A 24,967-nucleotide genomic window follows, 5' to 3' on the forward strand; every position below is an offset into this window, starting at 1 on the left:
AGTGTTCGGCGCAATATGAGATAATTGCGATTTAATTGACAATCGTAGTTCAGTGCTCGAGTCTCAGAGGAAGAAGACTAGCCAATTTGGCATAATCTACTCATCTTGTTTTTGTATTTGTTCAAGTGTATCCAGCACATCATCTCGAAATACTATTGGGATGTGTACTTGGCAGCAGCACACAATTATAATTGTAATTTGCCTCTGTCCATTCGCACATTGTAATTGACACGATTCTCGCCAAAACAAACCTCTGCAGACAGTTCAGTTAAGATGCTCAAACTGGCATCGTGTGCCCATTTCAAAGGCTATCATCGTGCCATCTTTGGTGTTGCAGTCATTTCGTTTTCCTCAGAACTGTATTTGTAATCTGCCAGGGAATGTGACCTTGTTCTGGTGTTGACTGACTATTTAAATGAGTTTGGACCTAATTAACTAACACAGATTCAGCATTTCCATGCATGTTCCAATAGCCTCAAAGTCTGTGCTAATGTTTTGAAAATAATATGTAGTAGTTTTCTGTTTACAGAATAGGTCGTTTGAAAGATTGCTGCTATTATTGCATTAGATGAATACACCCTAATTTCGATATGTACGACATACTTTTTTTGTAATATTAATTGTATACCATATTAGTAATAATAATGCAATTGTAAATAGCTTTAACGATAATAATAACAATATTATCAATATTCGTATTATCTTTATTGTGTAGTCCTATGTTGCTTTCTACCTAGGTGTGTGCTGTATACACTAAATACATACAACGGTACAATTTTACTATTATTAGTAAAAATATATTTCCTATTATTACAATACACCGTCACAAGAGATACACACTTCTCTTTCCTTATGATATAAGTTTGGCATTCGAAAAGTATACACAGTTTTTTAATTTAATATTTTTAGCATGCACACGTTTAGCAGAAGGCTTTGAAAAACAGGAGCAGCAACAATGAAAATGTACCCTGCTTGATGTTTCGGTCTGTGTGTATATTTATCCAACTTGATTAGTCTTTATTTATCCACAGATAGTTGGCATCATACATGATAGACTGCTAAATATTTGAAAGTTCCCTTTAAATGTACCGATTTTCATCCTTGTGTCTATTATCTAGTTTGGTACAAGCTTTTTTGACATGTCATATTGAAACCCAATAGGTTAAGCTCTCTGCTAACAACAGCTCTTTACCAAAACAGCAGTATCTGAGATGGTCCTACTGAAATTGAATATACTTTTTAAATTGCAGAGCCTATATATAACACACATTATTACATACATATTTTTTATACTTTGAGTCCTGAAAATGTGATCTTCTACATTAGATAATGTTAATGTAGTAACCAATTTGGCAAATCTTTTTTCAGTGCAATGTTATTCTTATAGTGACCATAGAATTAGTATTCTATACTTATTTGGACACAGGCCTGATTGTGTTTATGGGTAAGATGAATTAATGATCTTTCGAATTTTGAAACCAAGTAGTTTGTTATTAAAGCAACGCTTAGACTCATGATTTAAATGTCAAATTAAATGCTATTGTTTCTGTAGGGTGCAAATTCCCTGGCGGATTGGGATTACAAAAAATAATCCTACACCATCTGGGTGGATTGGTGAATGTGTAGTGGGGTCTGTTTACACAATCCCCTCACAAATTTCCACCACATCAGCCTCAAGAGTTTGATATGATATGATATGGCATTTATAACGCGCCTACACACAAGTGTTTAAAGGCGCGACGAGGCATGGGAGGGGTAAGAAGGGGAGGACAGACAACGATCCTACTAAGCCAGGTGTCATTAAGATCACGCAAGTGCATGGGTCATTCAGATTGTGCAAGTTTGCATAGGCATGCTCGCCTCCGAATACAACCTGCGTTTTAGACATCCTACAGCAGTTTTGATCAGAGGCTCTCTTCAGTGGGGAAATGCCTGTTGGCAGGAGTCAGCACATGGAACTGTTGGGTTTGTGTTAAGGATTTTCTCATGTTGCCCAGCAGTTGGCATGCCTACCACCTGGAGGTAAAGTTGGCTGATCTTCCATACCATGTTTCATACAATTTTAACAAATAAGGTAAAAGGGCAAACCTATCCTTTCCATATATACCTTTCAAGTACATCAATATGTCATTCTCCAAAGTAACATTTATTGGGAAAATCCATTACATTGTCTTGAAAAACATAATGTGCTCCTCTTACATGGCATACATTTAACTTAGATTCAACTGCTTCTTATTGTTTGCACCTACTTTCATCTGGAATTGTTTTGCTATCTCATCACCTACATTGTATCATTTGACTATTTGCAAGCAGAAGAAAATACATTTGAAAACGCAACTTGCTCATTAAGGAATATTGATGCTGATGGTTTAGAGGTTTTAAAGTGCTTCCTGATTAATCACATTATTTTGAATGCCCATAGTACAGAGGTGTGACATCAGTGATGTAATTTCACCAAAATGCCAGGGGTAGCGGAAGTGACATCACACAACCCTTGACCTCTGATGACATCACAGGCAGTGATGTCATTTCACACCATGCTAAAGTGATATCACGGGAAGCGATGGAACATAGCCTTTCACCCCTTGACAAAACAGGAAGTGGCATCACATAGCATTGTTCCTAAGTACAGTATGAAAAATATCGTTACAATATCACTATAATGTGATATACATTTCATGCAAGAATGAATTGCCATATGTATCATTAATATCAGTGTGTATAGGCCCATATGTTTTGGGAGAATAGCTCAATGGCAACATGCTTGCCTTGGAAGCAAGACAACATGGAGCAACACTTGTTCGATTCCTGGGTCTGCGCTTAGAAACCTCTGGGTATTAAAGGATAGTTCCGGGACTTTTTTTTTATTGTCCCTACGGTTCGGCCATGTGTTTTTAAGCATAAATCGGTAGATCGTAGAAAACTTTCCTATGGACCATACCCGACTTTTCGTCCATTAACGCACTCGAAATCAGCCGCCATTTTCTGATAATCCTCTCACTTGCCGCATCGCCCTGGCTCACCTGCTTTTGCGGCACTAAATCAAATCCCCCCCCCCTGAAACAGACTTTATCAAAACATTCATATTCCCCGCCTCTATCCGTGACGTGACTGAGCTGCGTAGGCAAACGCGCCCAGGCGTCTTCTACGCGACTCCACACAGAACCCGGAAATCAACACAGATGAGCTCACACAACACAGCGCGCCACAATCGGGAATATGAAGATTGTAAATTTGGTAAAGTACATTTATTTGACATCAAATGTTTTGACAATATTCAGCGATTTTCATTTTTATTTGCTCAGGTTCCAAAAAGTTCGTTTTGAGGCACGCGATGTTCCTTTGCTGTACACAGGGTCTTAGATCATCTCACAATACAGCGCCACAATTCGGAATATGAAACTGTGGTTTAAAAGCAAACGGCAAGATTGTACATTTGGCAAAGTACATTTATTCGACATCAAATGTTTAGAGAATATTCTGGGATTTGCATTTTTCTTTGCTCTCGATCCAAAATAGTTCGTCTTGAGGCAAGCGATGTTCGTGTGCAGTACACAGGGTGTTGGTTTACGATAAAATAAGCTCTTCGGTCGCACTGATAATCGCATGGCTGTTCCAACAACGAGGCACTAGGCCACCACAACGGTCTGTATGTTGCATCTAGCCGTTAGTACCGCGTAAGGGCATACTTGTACTTGGCGATCGTCCCATAAAATGGTCAGGGTGGTAACGTTGTTCACGCGGGGAAGCAACTGGCGGTTAAAAAAACCATCCGCCGGTGTCTGGTACTCGTGACACATGCAGTAATGCATGATGTACCTGTTTGAAAAACATAAAAAATGAAATTAGTCTCACCATCAGATCTTTATTAAAATTATTCATTTTATATATTAGGTCGGGAAATTATTTCATAGCTAGGACAGTGCAACTGGGTATTATACATCAAGGGGTGGCTGTAGGATACTGAGACTGTCCCCCAGTGCAGGGGTTGACAGGGAGGCAGTGCAGGTGGAGAGTGGAAGGGCCCAGGACCGAGGTCGCAGACAGTGGACCAGTTGTAGCAGGGGAGAGGGAGAGAGAAAGCAGAAGCAAAGAGGAAGGTTTTGAGGTGCTTCCGTAAAAGGAGATGGTTCTCCTCAAGATAGTGGCGGTACAAAACAATATGCCACATAGAACGAACAAGTACAACTTAACCCGTCTTTAAAGCTACTGTATAGTAATTAAATTGCGGTATAAACTCATCTAAAGAGTTACTTACATTATATTTGCATTTTCCATTGTGTCTGTGCGTAGGGCAGCCCCGAAATACCACTCCTTCTATGCCGACGTTATTTCTTCTAATGAACGAACATGAAATGGCTTCATTATCGTTTCTTACGTTATTGCCCCACACCCCCAAAAAGAAGTCTTTCGGGATGGTCCCGGCCTGTCAAGGTCAAATAACAATACAACCTTATACTGAGTCGTGGGCCATTCCGGCACCCGAGCAAAAAATCAAAGCAGCTGACCTTCACTTTGAACGAGCGCACATTCCTATTTAGCTACATTCAGTGTAAGGCCATCTCACAGGACTTGAAATTTACACTCCATTTTTGCATTTTGTCTGCGTGCTTTGCAGCCCCAGAGAACCATAAATACGGAGACATTCTATATTTTTTGAAAAATGATTTATAATACTGTTTGGTTTAATTTAATGCGCAGATGAACAAGGTTGGATAGACACATTGCATGTACACTGAGCAATCACTTTAATTTACACATTACATAGATACACATATTCAATGGGCCTGCGACATGAGGAGACTCGAGAGAACAGACAATCAAATTACAATCATTTAAACCGTGATGTGTATTTCTCAATGAGCTCTTCTTTAGGTGGACATGGAACAGAGGCAATGTTGGGTGGCAATGCAGTTGTCCCCTGCACAGGTTCGTTCACAACTCCATTTATGTGCCTATCTAGGACGTCAACAATAAGTCTCTCAATAAACTCATATTGCATATCCTCAAACACTGGTTTGATCACCCATTGTTTACTTCTTTTAGTGAAGGCCTTATTGTAGCGAAGCGTCCCTAAAGTTCCGGTCGTCCTACTTTGTTGACGTCGAACATTATGGTTATGTGCCAAGACCGCTAGAAGAGTCCGATTTATCATGCCCTCCATGCCAAAATGCAATCGTTTTGGCCTGTACTTTAGGCACATATTGTGGAACACCTCCAAATCTCCTGTGTGGCAGAATTCCGTGAGTCCCCTCAAATCTCTTGTTATAGTTTTATCAAATACAATCTTTTCAATGGCTTTGTGAGTGGGTGATGAAGGAATCAACCACTTCTTCTTCCGTGCCTCCTCTGTGGACAAATGGCCATGTTCACAATTGTGGAAATGTTGGTTTGTGTTCCAACGGTGAACGTTTGTACAGTGTAGCATTACTGACCGCCATTTTTCCAGTAGAATTTCCAACGACCCTCCACATGTTTTTGAGCTCCACCAAAGATGGTTGCTGATTGACTTGGACCACTGTGAAATACCTTGCGTTTCTTTTTTTTTACCTGCAGCAGACATTTTTTTATTGATTGTTTTTGCAAGATGCCAAACGTCAAATTGGTGATTTATATTTTTGTACTCTTCTCTCATTGTCTTGCCAATTGAAACGTGTCTGTCCGTGGCTATCAGGTCGATCACCATTCCCCGCGATTGTAGTTCTTGCAATGATGCTACAAAGCCAACTTTCTCCATGGCCACTGAGGATGTACTTTGTGACACCTGCACGACCACCGAACTCACAATTTTCTTACTTTCCATGTCCTGAAAGTGGTAGGTGCAGTACTTGGCTGAAAATCCTGGGCTGTCGCACTGTCCATCACCGGCTAGCCTGAACCGTTTGCCCGCGAATGTACTATCAATAGACATTTTTTCCATTCTCCAAGCTTCGCTAATGGCTGGAAATAGATAATCGGTTTGGTATTTGTAGAACTGAGTTTTCGCAATGAAATGGATTCCCACAAACTGAAAGAAAGACTCTAACTTTTTAAAACTTGAACCACTAAAAAGTGCAGCCTCTGCACAAAGTAGATTGCCTGCTGGCAGTTGCCCCAGCATGGGTTGTGCAGACCATGAGAAAGGATGATATTTTGTACAGGTGGCATGTATTTTAAGGTTAGTGCCTCGAATTGCACGAGTCACATTAATCAATGGCTCCCCACATACTTCCCCACCAACCGAATGCCCACATTTCATCCGAATAATAATATCAATCAAACAACTATCGAATACAATGAATTTGGCCTCTTTCCTTATACTGTCACTCTGCATCCCAGCTGGTTCGGCCTGTAACGTTGAGGACATGTCACTCACATGAAAGGTAGAATCTATGATATCGTCTTCCGCTATGTTCAGTGATATTGATGGTGTTTCATTGTCGTCCACTTCATTCTCTTCCATTGCAACATCTGTTCCTTCTCCGGCGATGGGTGAATAAGACAATTTCTTCAACTTTCTCGCGGTCTTAGTTTTTGCGGGTGTGGATTCTGTGAACTGATCTCCGACTGCATCCGAACTACCAGGAGGACATTCACTATCAATGGCTGGATGTGGTATAGCTCCGTTGTCAATCACTTCATATTCTTCCCATTGGCACGATGCATCTCCAGTCTCAAGTCCCTGCCAAAAGGTTTGACAAGCAACATCTCTCGTTCGCTTCACTGTCTGTGTAGATCTAGTTCGTACACCCACTCGCAACTAGAGGACAGATTGGAAAAGGGATGTTCAGTTTAAACACAACTTACAGTATTGAACTATTAACAGTGAAAAACAACATAATATAGTGACCAGGACACTAACCTTCTTTTGCTTTCTTTTCTTTGAAACTTTCTTGCCTCGAACTTCAACATCAGGACGCTGTTGCTCCGACTCGTGTGTGCATGTCTCCACTTCCTCTTGCGCTGCAACGACTATATTTTCATGATAAGCACATCCATCACGCACTGACGCTCCATCGACTCCCTGAAACATAGAACTTTCATTAGTATGTATAATAATATCGAAAACACAAAATGTACTTGGGGACCAATACCCACGTACATCTCAATAGCAAAACACGAATGAACGCTTTGTGTAGAACATTCAAACGACAATTATTCACGCATTGTTGATCTAGTTAGATGGAACTGTCAAGATCCATACCTCGGGCTCCTCATAGACTTCCATTGATGATATTATTGAAGATGATGCTTCAGTAACTCCCTGAAACACAGTAATTGCATTAGTATGGTTTTCTATTTTGTTAAAAAGAACATAAACTTTGTGCAGGCGTCAACGGCTCATCTAAATAGACCTGCACAAATGATCAGTTGTTTAAAATAAATAATGGATATGTAAATATGATTCGATTTGCTCGATCGTTGGAAGTGTCACCACCCAGAGATCTGCATCAACTACTAGGGGTGATGTCCTTGTAGAAGAAGCTCCGTCATCTCCCTGAAACATAGTACTTGCGTTAATAAAGATGGAAGTATAGCGGATGTAATCACGTCATATGATTTCGCTTGATCGAACTGTCAGTATCCATACCTCGAAATGCATAAGAACATCAAGGGACGATGTAACTGCGGTGCACACTTCTGCAAGCTGTTGCGCCGACCCGTAACTGCATGCTCCCCCTTCTTCTTGGACTAATGCTCCATCGACTCCCTGAAACGTAGGACTTTCATTAGTAATGAACACAATATTGAAAAAAGAAGACACATAGGAGGGCAACGACAGAAGGACATATCAATGGCTAAAAACGAAAGAAACATTGTGTGTAACAATCACGCTACAAGAATGCAAGATCTGATGATCTCCATCGATGGAACTGTCCGGAAACGTACCTCGAGCATCTGAGTGACATCAACGGTTGTCGTCAATACGTTGGACTCCTCAGCATCTCCCTGAAAGACAGTACTTGCATTATTTTGGATAACAATAATTATAACTGAAAACAAAGACTAGAGGACGAGTACAAGGGTGTACCATTAGGTAAAATAATCACACGATAAATTAAAACTATTGATTTACATGCCTAAAAAAAGTCAGTGGCAGAATAGCCAAGTAAGATTACCCGATAGGCGCTTGAAGTGGCTGATGACTGCAATAACGACACGGATGGAGAATCTTCCGCCTTCATATTGAGTGGATACATAAATGGGGAAATTATTGTTAGCTAATGCTACACACTACCGCAAGGCCGAGAGATAAATACGTAAACTTGACTCACCAGTGGAGGGATGTGGACGAATAGAGTGGGAATAGCGGTTGAGAGCAATTTTCGCCTCGCTCGCGGTGTGTTCTTCTTTATTAGCAATGATGTGGAGTACATGTCTGAGCTAAAGTGCCTGCTGCAGATGCGGTATCGATCACCCCTCTTGTCCGCAAAGACTTCTAGGACTCTACTTTCAAGCTCAGACGGTGGATATCCGCAATATCGGACCCATTCTCTTATCTGATCTATTGTCTTAGGGAAAACATGAATTATAGTACCTTCAGATTTATTATGGGTCTTCGAAGGGCAACCGCCAATGGAACAGGCAGGCATTGTGGAAAGTTCTGAAAAGTAAAGATCAACAATTCTCTATGAATACCAATGTAAACTCAGAACATGTGACTAGTTCCTTGCATGTACTGTCTTGAACAAAAAGAAATTGGACGCAAAATGATTATGGTACATGGCCTTACCTTGACGAACAAACAGTTAGATGCAGGGATCAGAGTACTTTCTTGTCGTACAACAGGGAGCAGTTCACCGGTTGCAAACTGAGGAGTTTCCTCGGAGTGGTCACGGAAGTTCACAGAGACGAAGAGCAGATAAACAGCACCTTCACGGGTTGACTAGCAAAGCGCAAAGAAGTGCTCATTAGAAATATGAAGTGGGTTATAAAGAATTCGAAACAGGGGTGTGTTTGTGAATGAATGACGTCTATATGTCGTGGCATTATGCGGATTGCAGGGGGCCGTCCAGCGTGAGGGGGGATGCTTGGCAGGAGACACGGGGTCTGGAGGTAGACATGGGAACAACAACCCATGCTCTATAGACCACTTTGAAGTGTACATGGTCTTTGGCACCTCTTGGCCTTTATCGCTCCCTGACAGCTCCACTTGGCAGCACAAGTACCCCGGTGCGAACTGCCTTTGATAGGGCGGGTGGTGGATTGGGGCGCTGGTCGTGCAGACAAGACACAGGAAGACTTGTGAATGGAGACACACGTATGTGGATTGCAGGGGGCCGTCCAGCGTGAGGGGGGATGCTTGGCAGGAGACACGGGGTCTGGAGGTAGACATGGGAACAACAACCCATGCTCTATAGACCACTTTGAAGTGTACATGGTCTTTGGCACCTCTTGGCCTTTATCGCTCCCTGACAGCTCCACTTGGCAGCACAAGTACCCCGGTGCGAACTGCCTTTGATAGGGCGGGGGGGTGGATTGGGGCGGTGGTCGTGCAGACAAGACTCGTTTTCCGCAGGGCCTCACCAAGGAGAGGCCATCTAACTGCATGTAAGAGGCAGGCTGCAGGATCTAGTACATGGAAGGCAGGGGGGTGACTTTATAAATACCTCACCCTCCCAGGAGAATATATGGGTGCAAAGGTTATGTGGATTGAAGGTGGGCGGCCAGCGTGAGGGAGGATGCTGGCCGGAGACATGTGGTGTGACAAGACAAGGCACAGGAAGACTATTCAATGGAGACACACTAGATTCATTTAAAAAATGAAAACAACCATTGTTAAAATATATGTTGGGTTTTATTTTAGATCTTAATTTCAATTGAACATAAATAATAAACATTACACATTGTAAAGTTCCGGTTGCAGCACATCCAAGGAAAATCCGCGGTATTGTCCACTGTCGCTTGGGAAATGTCTAATGGCAAGTACCGCACAGGCAGGTATTACTCTCCGAACGCGGTGTCCAAGCCTCCGGTGAAGCCACCAAGTGAAGCAACGATAGGCCACCAGCCTGTACCACCTGTGAAAATGAAAGATGCAAACTGTATTAAAATGACAAAACTTTCTTATCATTCTGCTTTGAAAAAAATTCTATCTAGAAAATGCACAATATGGACCCAATTTACATGCATTCGAATGATATGTAGATGTAATTTTATATGTGGGAGACGACCATGACATAGTAGTGGCATCACTGACATCAAAACCAGAGTATACTTACTCGTTACTCGCATAAGCACCATCATCATCCTCAACACGGTCCGTGAGAGGCAGGCTTCCCTGAACTCTGGCAGCTCGGTGATGCATTGCGGACTTGGCTCGCCTTCCGAAATGTAGGCCAAGCACCCGGAATTTTCACGGCAGCAGCAGTTCTCCTCCTCAGTTGGCATTAGCTTGCACCGATTGCACGTGCAACAGGTGGAGACGCCGTCCATGCGACATGGTCCAGGCTCTTCATCCGTTGACTGGTCCTCCCAACTGCCGTCCGAATCCCCATCGTTTTCGCGTGCTTGCCTTTCCAGTAGTTCTTCCTCGGTGTACTCGGGCTCGTACATATACGGCATTATTGTAGCCATTGTGTGGTAAAGAAAGTAAAATAATTTACAGAGATGGTACAGGTGTTCACAAGGCCTAGAAGTGGCGAAGGTAGCTGACCAGAGCACAGAAACGAGTCACAGAATACTCAAAGTAACACAGAGAGAGTAATGGAATCGAAAATCTGCTGCTGTGTGTTGTGAAACGGTGTGTTTATACTTATTGAGGAAAGAGGCGTCCTGCCATTTCCATGGCGACACGTCATTAGCTGAGGCGCAGCGATTGTTGACACGAAACGTGCTTTGGCGTTGGGAAATGGGCGGTACGCGTCTGCTGATGTCAGGCTCAGGGGCGGGGGATTTGATTTAGTGCCGCAAAAGCAGGTGAGCCAGGGCGATGCGGCAAGTGAGAGGATTATCAGAAAATGGCGGCTGATTTCGAGTGCGTTAATGGACGAAAAGTCGGGTATGGTCCATAGGAAAGTTTTCTACGATCTACCGATTTATGCTTAAAAACACATGGCCGAACCGTAGGGACAATAAAAAAAAAGTCCTGTAACTATCCTTTAAGCGCGTTATAAATAACCTATCATATGAAATTACTGTGGATACAAGCAGACGTCCATGGCCAAATGATAATGATGTGTTATTATATAGCACTTACCCATAAGCGCTTTATATAGAACATATATACATACAATATCACCCATTCAGTGTTGGTACTCATTTATTGACCTCAGAAGGATGAAAGGCGGAGTTGAGGAGTTTAAGAACAGACTAAATCAGTGACTTGCTCCCTGAAGTGTGCTTGAAATAAACCTTTAATGAGTCTAGCAATTATTGTATAGAATTCCCGAAAGACAAATTATTTGGCATTCCTATCCTTTCCTATTTAGGGTCACTGCTGAAAGTGTAAGACTTGTGGAACCCCTGATCTTTTAAAAAAAAATGTTTTTTTAAGAGGCCTGAACAAGAAAGCCAGCCACTCCAGAAGCAAAGAGCCACATGGCGCTGGCCACTGCCCAGTATCATGCATTAAAAAAAATATATTATTTTATTTTTTCAGGGGTAGCAAGGGAGGCCACAGGGGTAGCAAGGGAGACCTCAGCCTTCACAGTTGTGACCCATGGCGACCACTAAATGACGGGCCTGTGTGCCATTGTATCTACTGCTAAAATCAGAATATTGTTTCTGAGAGAGAATTAGTCTTCAAAATATCTCTGCAAACTATTTATCTAACCTTTGCAGTTAGAAGCGAGAACAATTCATATCAGACTAATACTAAAGTGATCTATTACCTAACAAAAGTCGAAAAGGCAGTTAAATTACATGTGTTTGAGCTATTGCTAAAAACGATCAGACAGGCAGATAACTTGTTATCCTATGTGATTTTAATATTTGGGTGCATGGACTTGATGATATGCACGCTATGAGTCTATGGAAAATGGAAAACTCTACAGGGACTCAAATTCTTTTTTAAACTCTCACCACACCTCACTCTTGTAAATATCCATATCTTCGACTGTTGATTAGTGTATAATGTAGTACCTGCACAGTTTAACACACATATTCTGGACTTAATAAACCATTGAGGGACTGGCTTCAAAATAAGCATTTTGTTAATTTACACCAAATAAAAAGTCACTGATTGCCAAGTTATCATGAGATTGTGGCTTCTGACTCATGTAAGGAACTAGCCTCCTTATCACCAAACTATAATGCTAATATCATTCTGGATCAACACAGTCCGATGTTCTAAAATATGGACCTAGAAGCAAAACCTGCATACACCTAAGAGACATAAACCCACAAACATAAGTATCCACAAACCTAGAGTGCACTAGGACAAAAAGATAACAGAGTCAACATCAATTGTCATTAGAGAACAACAACACACATTGGCACGTAGTCTATGTATCCAGTGATATCTTTGACAGCATCACGACTCCTAATGGTAAATGTTATGTGATTTCATCTTTTTTGATTACTTCCTGTATATTTTAGATAGCTTGAATGTTAGTGAACCCCATGTGAGTCCACAAGTGGACTACACCATTGTGTTATGAGTATTGGCAAATGTTATAAACAAATGTGCAAAGTAATTTTCAGTGCATAACATGTGTCAGCTACCACTGATCAAACTTCTTTTTAATACATTACAACTTTGCACTACAAGAAAAACACTACGGTGCACATTTTTTGTCCTGGGTTTCCATATGCATGGTGAGTAAAAACCATGTGTAAACATTTTTGTGCATAGTTCTGAATTCTGTGTGAGTTTGATGTATTTATGAGGTGATGTGGTCACACAGATTGAAATGTATCATTTTGCCACCTAATCCTCCCTGCCTCACATATATGAGATAATCTCTTTGTGATGCAAGTCAGGTGTCGTGGATTCCTATAGAATCTGTGCATTTTTGCAACAGCAGAACCAGAGAGAATCTTAATGCAAATAAATAATAAATAGTGCCTGCAATGCACAGGCATGGAAGGTAGCATTTACTATTCAATTTATCAGAGTAGTAGATTTTACATGACAAATGATTTACATGTTATAGTTAACCCATGTGACTAAATAAATCAAAATAGCATGGAGGGAATTGCTGGCACATTGTTGTAATGATGAGTGATTAGAGCCACACGCAGTACCTTGTTACCAGATCAAATGCCTTACAACAAATCCGTAGGTCATACTTCGTCCCTTGTCAAGTTTTTTGAGATACAGGAGTTCATAAGCACATTTATATGGCTCTGCCCAGTGATCTTGATTAACAATTGCCCTCATTTGTGCAATACCAAAATAAATTGTCTAACTGAAGGAATAGGGGTCCCCCACCCAATATGTAGGAGGCTAGTAAAAATACACTCTGAGATACAGTTTCATGGAAATATATACCACTGAACTTAGCTCCATTCTCAAATCTAATGATGTAACATAATGTTCTTGCAGTAGTTTCCTTCATACGTGGTTGTGGTTTATCTTGATTTGTATTATTACACGTATACCAACTGCTCTTTAGGACATGATCTAGTGTCAAATGTTTGGCACATTCCTGGGTTACCCTATCATTAGAAAATGCTTCTGGCTACTTAGCATCACATAAAACCCCGGGGTCAGACGGCTTAGGCGCAGAATTCTATGAGGAGTTCCACGAAGAACTCGTACCATTGTTGTTGCAGGTTTGGGAAGAAGCCCTCCAGTGTAAAATACTGCCCCGTTAATGAGAGAGGCTTTGATAACTGTGCTCCCTAAACCGCGCCGCCCACCCCAGAACATGTCGTCCTACAGGCCGCTTTCTTTTATTAATACGGATGCTAAAATATTTGCCAAAGTGCTGGCCAATAGACTTTTACCAGCAGTCCCTACACTGGTTCACCCTTACCAAAATGGCGGAGATTCAGGAATTCACTGCACACTCAGGATATTCCATAAACACAGCCAAATCAGAAATGTTCCCTCTCACATCTACAACCAGATGCCCCAGTTCTCTATGTGGCCTGAAGTGGTCGGAAAAGACAATTCGATATCTGGGGATACTTGTTTCATGAGAAAAACACACCCTTTATACAGATAATTACGATAACACACTACAAGCCTTGACTATTAAACTACAACTATGAGACCGCCTGCCGATATCATTGCATGGCAGAATAGCAGTTCTTAAAATGATAGTACTGCCCAAACTATTATACCTATTCGTGAACATCCCGATATGGCCGGGACGACCCTTCTTTAATAAACTTAGATCAATGGCGACAACCTTTCTTTGGAACGGGAAAACTCCAAGAATAGGATGGGGAAAAATGACTGAACCATACTCCTCAGGCGGCATAGCGGCACCTGATTTTGAACTATACTATTATACGGCCCAGGACCAATTCTCGAAATACTGGTACTGTAAAGACGAGGGCCCCCCCATGTGGTGATAGAAGAATTTACCACCTCCCCCCCGAATATACAGTCCGTAGTCTTTGACGCACATTACAGAGACACATGCGACTTTAACCCAGTGAGCTGCACGGTTGGTGCATGGAGAGCTATATTTATGAGATTGGGAGTGCTTTCCCCCTACAACCCTGAAATTCCCCTTTGGAATTACCCCGGCATGCCACCTACGCACGATAACAGCTTGCGCGAGGCCTGGGATCCAAATGAATAGATGAAATTGGGCAACATGTTTGTTGACGGGATATTTGCGACCCTTCAGGTGATCACGGGAGCATTTGGTAGGGGTCCACTTAGGACACTACAATACTATCGCATGAGATCTGCCTTCCAGAAACACTGGCCGTCCTTCCCTAATGAACCCCCTACGCACCCTTGTATACAGACGATAACGTCTGGAGACCGTCTGAGGATCTCTACTCTGTATGCGGCGGTACAAGCACATTCCCCCACGACTAGCTTAGTCAAAAATAAATGAGAAAAAGATCTTCAAATCCTCATAGATGACAAGACCTAGGACAGGTACTGCTCCCTCACCAAGAAGGTTTCCCTAAATGCTGGACTACGCCTGATTCAGTTTAAAATTCTAAACAGATTACACTACACCCCGGCCAAAATAGCCAGGTTTGTACCAAATAATTCCAGTGAATGTCCCAAATGCAGATCGGATCAGGCTGGTTCATTCCACATGTACTGGGGATGTCCGATGGTGGCTGGGTTCTGGAGGGAGGTGTCGGATATCCTGAAAGAAATTGCAAAAATCCCTCCTACATTAACCCCCACATAAATATTTGTTTGGGGACATAGGCAAGTGCTCTGAAAAGACCAGGAGACTATTCAACGTCTCATGTGCAGTTGCCAAAAAATGCATTTTGCAACAATGGAAGAGTACTGCGCCACCCACCGTGCAACATTTCCTTAGAGAATTGACATATGTAAATGAGGCTGAAGAACAGTTTGTCCTCACCCGCCCAGTGGCGAGCAGACCTAAAGATATTTGGGGACCTTTCAGAATGTACCTGTGTGACATGATTTCTGATGATGATGAACATTTGTAATCATACCACCTCGAGGAGATGGATACCATGTGAATTGTTTTCCTCCTTTCTTTTGTTCATTCCTGCTTGAAATGCGACGATGTAACGGTGTTATGTGTCTTTGTGACCACTAATAAAAAGAGTTTAAACAAAAAAAAAAGAAAATGCTTCTGGCTCATATGTATTGCCCATCATCCTATCTGCCATGTCTGGATTTAGTTGAAGCCACTGGAGAAAGAATCTAGTAACAAACCATATGGGCCTAATTTACAAAAACGTTTTACAATGGTGCAATCCCAGTGGAAAAATCTTTGTAAATCAGGCCCTATATGTTCTTCAAATCAAATAACATTGTAAGGGTTGGGCAGTCTGGGTTTCAACCAAATAGAGGTATACAAACCTGCTCCAATTAACAGCCAAAAATCAATTTTGCATATGTTAGATGAAGGATAAGCTGACATGTTGAGATTACCATCACACATTTCTTGACATCATTTTTTCTTCTGCCCCCTGACAAGAATGTATACACAGGTAAGGTATTGAAAAGCCCTAAATTCGGTGAACCTTTATTTTGTAATTATAGGTGTCTAAACAATGCAACATTGCGCCCCTACAATTACCCTGTAAACACAAATTGAAAGAAACACCTGGGATCCAAAATTCATACATGTATTTATAGAAAGAATATATTAAGAGATAATTAAGGAATTTGGTGTTATTCTGAATCCACCCTGCAATTGTAAGGACACACTTTCTTTGTAGTGCCTGTGAGGGGTCTTAATGCAAGGCGGACCACTGCTTGTGGATTTCTCAAAATATGCCATTTCTATTAAAGAAAATATTTAAAAAACAATGCCTTGCTTGCCCTACTCTACTGAGGAATTCCCTGCCTAGTCTAACAGCTAAGGGTACATTCTCTAGCATGGGAAAACTGGCCCTCACAATAAACAACAACATATATGGCAACACAATATAATAAACACTATGAACACAATCTGCATGATCTTTACTTGTCCTGGGTAAGGTCCCTTGCGCAGGAATCAAAGTTAACTCAAAATGTTCATAAGTGGAAAATACGTGTTTTGAACTAGCTCTTGGTAATTCAAGTACAAAGTAAGAGTTAACTAATAAAAGTTCCACTGGTAACAATTCTTTGTTCCTGGATGAAAGATCCACTTCCAACTTTCACAAAAGAAATAGCACCAATGGTAATCTTGGAAAAAATATAGGTTTAATATCGCCACTGTCAACAACACACAGTTCTTAATCAACAGTTAGTACTTCATTATTTACAGTTTCTATATTTGTGCGGCTGTTTTCTTCGTGCTGCTGCCTCCACTTCAATAACCACACTTCTACTGTTGGTACTATGAGAACAGTCACCTTTATGCCATAGTACGTTAATGGTTCAGACCCCTTCATCTGCTGACAACTTATTATACCACCACAGTTTTACGTACTACGGTGTCCAGTCATTTGGTCGACTGAAAACTGGTCGAATGACATTTGGTCGACGCAATTTGGTCGAAAACCAAATGGTCGAATTTTTTTTTTATTTATATATTTATTTTTCGGGTTTTCGTTTTTTAAAAAAAAGGGTTTTTTAGAGAAAAAAAGGGGGTTGGGGGGGACCCCCCAAAAAAATAAAAAAAAGGGGTGAAAATAAAAAATAAAAAAAATTCGACCATTTGGTTTTCGACCAAATTGGTTCGACCATTTGTCTGGTCGACCAATTTTTTTCGACCAAATGTCTGGTAACCACGTAATACTACCATAGCTCAGTACTGTGAAGTGTTAAGAAGGTTTTGACAGGACACTTCAACCACTTCAGTATGCAGGGAACTCTTGTAATAACTTTCTCAAAAAGGGTCAGCCTCCTTGCCTCTCCTGTCTGTCTGCCATAATAACAATCTGAATCTGCCCATAAGACTCACTTCTCTCTGGCTTTTGCAGTCTTTGGCACCACAGGTTTTGTCTACTTCAGAATATTCTTCACAAGCAATTATTTCCATGTGTACTGCTTTCACTCGCATAAAGTAATAGGGGAGTTAGCAAGGAGCTGGCTACCGGCAAGGCTTGTGCAACGTGTTAGAACGTGGTGCTTCACTCACTGACTTCTTAGACACTTGCTTTGTAGTTTGCACTGCTTCCCCGACTTCCACTACCACATATACTACTTCTGGCTCACCGGGGACCCACAGCTTTCTCCTAAACCAGGGTCGTGGTCTAGCCATTCAAATTGGGAGTTCCCTTTTCTCATGAGACCCTTGGCTTGCCTCTTGCTTCTGGCCTTATTCTACTGCATGTTCCCAGCTCTGCAATCACGGCAATCAGGCTCACACGGGGAAAACTTTTGACAGAAAAGGACTCTCTCAGAACTTCCAGGAGAAGTATGCTGTCTCCACATCCAGCATCCCTTTTGTGCTCCCACCTCTGCATGGTTTGCCAGCCTTGTGCTTCTTCTCCTGCTACAACCTGCCTTCCAGCCCACATTCCGGTTCCTTCTGCTCCTTCTTCCTTTCTCTCACCAAGAGGTACTTTCATGCCTCCCAGGTTCATTAACAATTTTCTGGTGTGGGCTGTTAGGCTCAATTGCACGACTATTCTAATGACCAAAAGGCCTGACTACTACATCTACATACCTCTGCAGCCCTCTTCCTCATCCCGGTACAGCTGGGAATCTGGGACTTGTAGTCACCTTCAATAAAATTAGATCTTCTGATAATTGAGTTCCTTTTAAAGGTAGATTTAATTTCCCTGAACTCATTAAGAGAAGGACTGTTAACATTAGTTGTTATTGAGGAAGGTAATTTATTAAAGATAATATTTCCAGGTTCCTTCACATTTTACCCTTGGAATCAAGGAGGGTGTTTGATTTGGGATGCCCAAAACAATCCTATGGTAAGGCTTGTCCAGTTTCTATAAGACTTGTGTTCACATTTCTAGTTTTAATATAGGAGTCAGGCACATTGCAATGACAATAACCCATTACTTCTTTAGGTACATTGGTAAGAATCCTCCTATCAAAGGAAAAATACTGTGCCTTATCCCACAGAATCTCTTCACCACCCTGGAACCTGTCTCCACCCAGGTGATCCTCCTGCAGTACACCACCCACAGGTTTTTGCCCAGGAAGTATATATCTTCCCCTGGCAGGGTTTCAGTGAGAGATCCGTAGGATTCTTCACATTGCTCCTCCAACATTTCATTCAAACTTGTTCAGATTATTAAACATTACTAAAGAGAGGATCACAATGCAACAATCGGTAGAGCAATTGCTGAGCAATTGCTGGGTCAAAAACATTCTTCTACAACTCTCTATGAATAGTCATCACAGAAATGTATATTCAGAAATGGCATGCCTGACATAAAACCTCAGCCAAGAAATTCACAATAATCCAATGATTCAGAATGAACAAGGACACACAAACATATTCTCTACTAGTACATAATGAATATCACTAGAGAATATGTTACTTTATAAATAGTGACAAACATTGCTCAATATTTAAGTTGTTATTTTAATTCATGACTGATATGTTTGGACCAGTCGAACTCATTTACATGAATGTCCTTCGAAGCACGTTTTTCCCAGCCCCAAACAAAATAGAAATGTTTGGTGCAAATCATTCCAACAGTTTGATAGATTTATAGAGTGATAACGTATGTTTTTTTACTGTTTTCATTAGTTTTATTATAAGGAAAATGTGCAATTATGAAACGGTGGCCCACTCTGCCAATTTTCCAAAATGTTAAAGTGATATTATATGATATGACATTTGTAACGCTCCTATACACAGGAGTTTCAAGGCGCGACGAGGGAAGGAAGGGGGAACAGAGGGAGGACACAGACAACGATCTGACTAGGCCAAGTGACATTGAGATTGTGCAAGTGCAGGGGAGGGAGAATGGCAAAAGTGCCAGGGGAAAGGGGAGGGGGCAGTGCTGTACATGGGATCAAAACAATAACAAGTGTGGCCAGCAGGTGGCAGGTGCAAGGGTAAGTGCAGACAGCAGGTGCCCAAAAGTGCAGGTAGGGGGACTGCAGGGTTACAGATACAGACCCAAGTGCAAGGATTGATGGGAGGCAGTGCGGGTGTGCAACTGGGCAGGCAGGGACCTGGGGCTGAATCAGAGGGTAGCCAGGGGATCAGTGCAGTATCAGAAAGGAAACCAGCAGGGGAGAGGAAGAGAGAAGCAGCAGCGAAGAGAAAGGTCTTGAGGTGCTTCCAGAACCAGATATGGTTCTCCTCAAGATTTAGAGAGGCTGGGAGGCTGTTCCAGAGGGAGACCCCAGCCGAAGAAAGAGATCTACCACCAACTTGTTGCTTGGAGAAGCGACTGACCCTGAGGGAGTTGGAGGTGGAAGAGCGAAGAGCTCGAGTAGGAAGGTATTTGCAAAGAGAGAGTAGGAGGTATTGAGGACTCAGACCCCAGAAGGTCTTGTGGACAATGCAGAGGGTCTTGAACTTAATCCTTGCAGCCACTGGGAGCCAATGCAGGGATTTCAGTGCTGGAGAGAAACGATCCTTGCGCTTGATGCCAAAGACAAGTCTTGCAGTCCTGTTCTGGATGGGTTGCTGAGGGTGGAGAGTAGAAGCAGGTAGATTTAGCATAGAAGGAAGCTGTTGCAGTAGTCCAGCCTAGAGAGAACCAGGGGTCTAGAGGCAGTGCCCTTCTGTGGGAAGGAGAGGAAATGAGGAATACCTCTGAGGAGGTGCAGTTGGTATTTTGACTTCTTAGAGACGTCAGAGATGTGAGGAGAAAAGGAGAGTGTGGAGTCGAAAAAGACCCCGAGGTTCTTAGCCTCACTGGTGGGAGCAGGAAGAGGGCCAAGGGAGGCTAGCCAGAGAGTGACAGGAAAGGAGGGTGCAGGTTTACCGATGAGGAGAATCTCTGTCTTACTGTCCTTAAGGCAGCGATTGTTGGCGGCACACCACTCCTGGATAGCAGACAGACAATCAGAGATGATAGAAGGAGAAGAGGTGGCAGAGGGGAGCCTGGAAATGAGCTGAGTGTCATCCGCATTGCACTGAAAGTTGGAGCAGAGAGCGGCAATGCGGTGGATGAGAGGTGCCAGGTATTGGTTGAACAGCCAGGGAGAGAGGTTAGACCCTTGGGGAACAACACAGGTAGAGAGTGAGATAGAGGAAAGGAAGGACCCAAGTTGGACCTGGGAGGGTCGATCAGAGAGGAACGAGGTGAGCCAGGCCAGACCCTGATTGGTGATACCCAGGTTATTACAGAGAAGATTGAGCAGGATGGCATGGTTGAACATGTCAAAGGCAGAAGAGAAATCGAGTAAGATGAGGACAGAGGGGAGATTAGAATCAAGGGTAGACAGCAGGTGTTCGCGGATGTTCAGGAGAACATTTTCCAGACTGATGGTCATGGAGACAACCAACAGATTCAATGTGAAGATTAAGCTGGGAGATGTCCAGCTTTTCCAGGAGTTTGCCCAGGAAAGGAGTGATGGTGATCAGGCAATAGTTAGCTGGGCAGGCAGGGTCTGCTGGGGGTTTCTTGAGAAGAGGGTGCACAAGAGAGTGCTTCGGGGGAAGCGAAGGATTCAGTGGTGAACGAGTGGTTGCAGAAGTCTGCCAGGGCTAGAGCAAGGGTGTCAATGTGGTCCCTGATTGTTTTGGAAGAACAGGGAAGAACCTATTTTGATAAGACTTTCATAGATTGCTAGCCTTAACTCATAAGTTCCTAGTGCTCACAGCCCCCCCTTACCTGTCTGAGAAAATTGTCACAGCCACCTCCTCCAGACCTAAGAGGGCTTGTCACGCCAACCAGTTGTACATTCCATCAATAAAAAGGGTCAAATCAGGCAGCACCAGCTTCCCTCACATTGCTCCTAAACTATGGAATGCCTTACCAAACCCCTCCAGGGCAGGGACATCACACATGTCCTTTTGGAAAACCCTGAAAACTATGCTTTTTAACTAAGCCATTCCCTCGTACATCAATCATCAGCCCTAGTTCTTCCTCTATGTACTCTCTCCATCCGCCCTTAATGTAACATCGTCACCTATTCCGTCACACCATTTTACATTAACTTTATGTTTACCTTACTGCTAACAGATTCATAATAACCACGAACCACAGTCAGGCTCTCATTTTTTGCCTCCCTTGTTTGCCCACCACTGCCCCTGGGCTGCTTGTACACTATATAAATGTAAAAAATAAACCAAATAAAATAGATTGGATTTATCTAGATACTTCATCAGAGAAGAAGAGAGGAAAAGAAGAGAAAGAAGGAGAAGCAGGAGAGATGTCCACAGGGGGGCCAGAGGTAGAGTAGAGAGAGGAGGAGGCGAGAGCGAGAAGGTGGACAGAATGTCCTGGGTTTTAGAGATGAAATGAGAAGCCAGGGCCATGCAAAGGGCCTGGGAGGGGACAAGGCAGGTAGAGACTGCAGCAGGATTGGCCAGCTCCTTGCAGATTTGAAAGAGTCTGGCCAAGTTGTTAGATGCTGCAGAGACACAGGCTTGGATGTGGGCTCTCTTCTTAGTGTGGACAGAGAGCCGGTATTGCCTTTGGAGCAGGCGGCAGGTCAGTTTGTCAGAGGATGCAGAAGAAGCTAGCCATTTCCTCTCAGCCAACCTGCACTTGTGTTTAATGGTGACAAGGTCAGAGTCATACCAGGAGTTGCACTTGGCTTTGGGCTTCAAGAGGATAGTCATGACAGGGGCAAGAACATCAAGAGTATCAGAGATAGAAGAGTGGAGCATGGAAAGTGTCAGGATGTGAGTTAGCCAGAGGAGGAGGAGGAGGAGAGAAAGTGGCGGTGAAAGCCTCAAGAGACACATGCTTCATGGGTCGGATGACCGAGAAGGTAGGTGGCAGTGCTGGAGTTGGCTTGGCCTAAAGGGTAGAGAGGGAGAGATGGGAGGAAAGGAGAAAGTGATCACTCCAGGAGAGAGGAGTGGTGAGGGGATAGAGAGGGGGAGGTCTGAGGAGATCAGAACATCCAGAGTGTGTCCTGCAGAGTGTGTCGGGTCATGGGGGAGAATAGAAAGAGAGAGAGAGTGACAGAAGTCGTGAAAGTGTCCAGAGGAAGGACAGAAAGCATCCAGGTGGATGTTTAAGCCTCTAAGAAGGAGGAGTTTAGTGGTCAAGGCCAGGAGGGAGAAGGAGAGGTCCGTCCACTCAGAGAGAAAGGAGGTGATCTGACCTGCTGGCAGATAGATAGTAGCCATGGTAAGAGAGTGGCCAGGAGAGAAAGAGAGCCTGCAGACAAGGCATTTGAAAGAGGAGTAGGCCTGCATGGGAATGACAGAGGCAGGAATCCACTCTGGGAAGATCAAGGCTACACCCCCTCCGGAATGGTTGGATCTGGGAGTGGAAAGGATCTTGTAGCCAGCAGGGAGGAGAGTTGCAAAGCTTGTGACAAATCTGCCCGTGAACCATGTCTCTGTGAGACTGAGGACATTGAGATCAAGTTCTTCCACGAGGTGACAGATGTCAGAGGTGTGTTTGACAGCTCAGGGAGAGTTGAGATTGGCAATAAGGAGAAGGTTGTCAACCTTGAAAGACTTCCCGGGTGGGGTACAAATCAGAGGTACACCTTGTGGAGGTGTAGAAGGAGCCTGAGGGGGGCAGAAGAGGAAGGAGGAGAGGGAAAGGTAGCCAAGGAGGAGGCATAGGGGGAGGCAAGGGAGCTGAAGAAGGGAGAGGAGAGACAGCAGGAGAAGAAAGGAAATTGATGAGGCCCGGGAAGGGTCTATCAAAGAGGAGAAGGTTGGCCTGAGGGCCTTGGACCAAGATGGTGCCATTCAGGTAAACATTAATGATGACCTTAGAGGAGTGGAAGGGGCCAGGGTGCCATCATTAATGCGAGAAGAAGAGAAAGGAGAAAGCACAGAGACCATATGAAGGGTCCATAGGTCTGGTGAGGGAATGACAAAGAGGATGTTGGTGAGGGTTTGTCTGGAGGAAGCACTGGAATAAGTGTCAGTGATAGGGAGGCCTGGGATGGAGACCATGATATCCTTTTGAACCTCTTCCTACCAGACTTAGAAAGGAGGGCAGGATAGTCGATAGAGAAGCAGTCTGAAAAGATAGGAGAAATGGAGATCACCATAGAGTAGGTGGGGGAAGAGGAGAGAGCAAGAGGGGTGGGGGGGACAATAGGGGAGTACACAAGGAGGGGTGCAGGCAGACAAGACAGAAAGGGACAAGACAATAGTGGACAATTGACTAAGTAGACAAGAGCTCAGATTGAAGAGCAGGCAGCAAACAAGGCAGTCCAGTAAGCAAATCAGGTTACCAGGGCATCAGGAACAGAGCAGTCATTAAAAAGAGAACCTAGAGAAGGGTGGCGGGCAGCAGAACACAGAACAATATACAAAAAATCAAAGCAGTTGACAAATGATAACCTAGAGGAGGGAAGAATACAACAGAACACAGAGCAATACAATGCAAAACATGGCAGTCCATGAGGAAGAGCAAAGGGGGCACATTGGTGGAGGAGGCTGGAGAAGGAGGGGCATGATGCTCACACGATAGGGCGTGAGGGACCATGCAGTCAGGGACAGGTGATGCGAAGTACCAAGGATGGAAAGTGCAAGGAACACGCGGTCAGGGATTGCGTGGGACATCTGAATGATTAACTTGTTTTAAACCATGCTCCTGTCAGTCCTTGAAGGTTTTGCACCCAGAGACAATTTTTTGCCTTTTGTTATATTGCATTCTGGTATTTGTAGTCTCAAAGTCAATAACATGACATAGGTATTTTTACAGCAACAGTGGGTTTCCTATCCCTGCAGTAACTGGGACAAAACCTGCTTAGCTTCAAAGTGAAGAAGGGGTCAGCCCACTAAGGCCATATTGCCTAATATGCCGGCTCCCCCATAGAAGACAACTCTTGGCCTAAGGGGGTTGGATCCTTCCTTGCTTTGAAACTATGCAGGGTGAGTCCTGGTTACTGCATGGATGGCACACAGTGCAGGGTCCGGAATGCTGTGTTTTCTTAGTTGTAAATATCATATAATACACGGCATCTGCATTTTTATAAAACAGAAAAAATTCAATACAAAAAAATCCCATTTATGCTGAACACTACTATCAGAGAACCATGGCCTTAAGAAGTTCGAGACACAACACTTAACCATTATGCTACAATTATGTTATTGTTTGGATTTTCACAAGTTTCATATCTAGCTTTTATCATTGAACTTATTAAATAATAGGCTAAGTATGAAATGTATGCCTTATGATACACCAAGCCATTGTGGCCTAGTGGTTAAATGCTGGCCCGTGAACTCTGGCAAACCAGGGTTCAAGGCTGTATGTTTTTGACTTTTGCTGAATTGCATTCTGGTATTATGTAGTCAGTCAAGATGGGGGGAATAATGGCTCAATTGTATACTTTTGCCTAGCATAGTTCTATTGCGATTTAAATATTTGAGTGACACAATGGTATGTGTACTTTTGAAGTTAGCTTTATAAAGCAAAGTATTGA

At 43.1% G+C, this 24,967-nt stretch overlaps 1 protein-coding gene across 4 annotated transcripts in view; it reads left to right on the top strand.

Moving 5' to 3' along the window:
* Window positions 1-24,967, top strand: part of CACNA2D3 (calcium voltage-gated channel auxiliary subunit alpha2delta 3) — a 3,251,448-nt gene that overhangs the window by 208,909 nt on the left and 3,017,572 nt on the right. The gene's annotated exons all lie outside the window — the stretch shown is intronic.

Source organism: Ambystoma mexicanum, chromosome 2p (assembly GCF_040938575.1).
Source record: "Ambystoma mexicanum isolate Mex_15411 chromosome 2p, UKY_AmexF1_1, whole genome shotgun sequence".
Lineage (NCBI taxonomy): Eukaryota > Metazoa > Chordata > Amphibia > Caudata > Ambystomatidae > Ambystoma > Ambystoma mexicanum.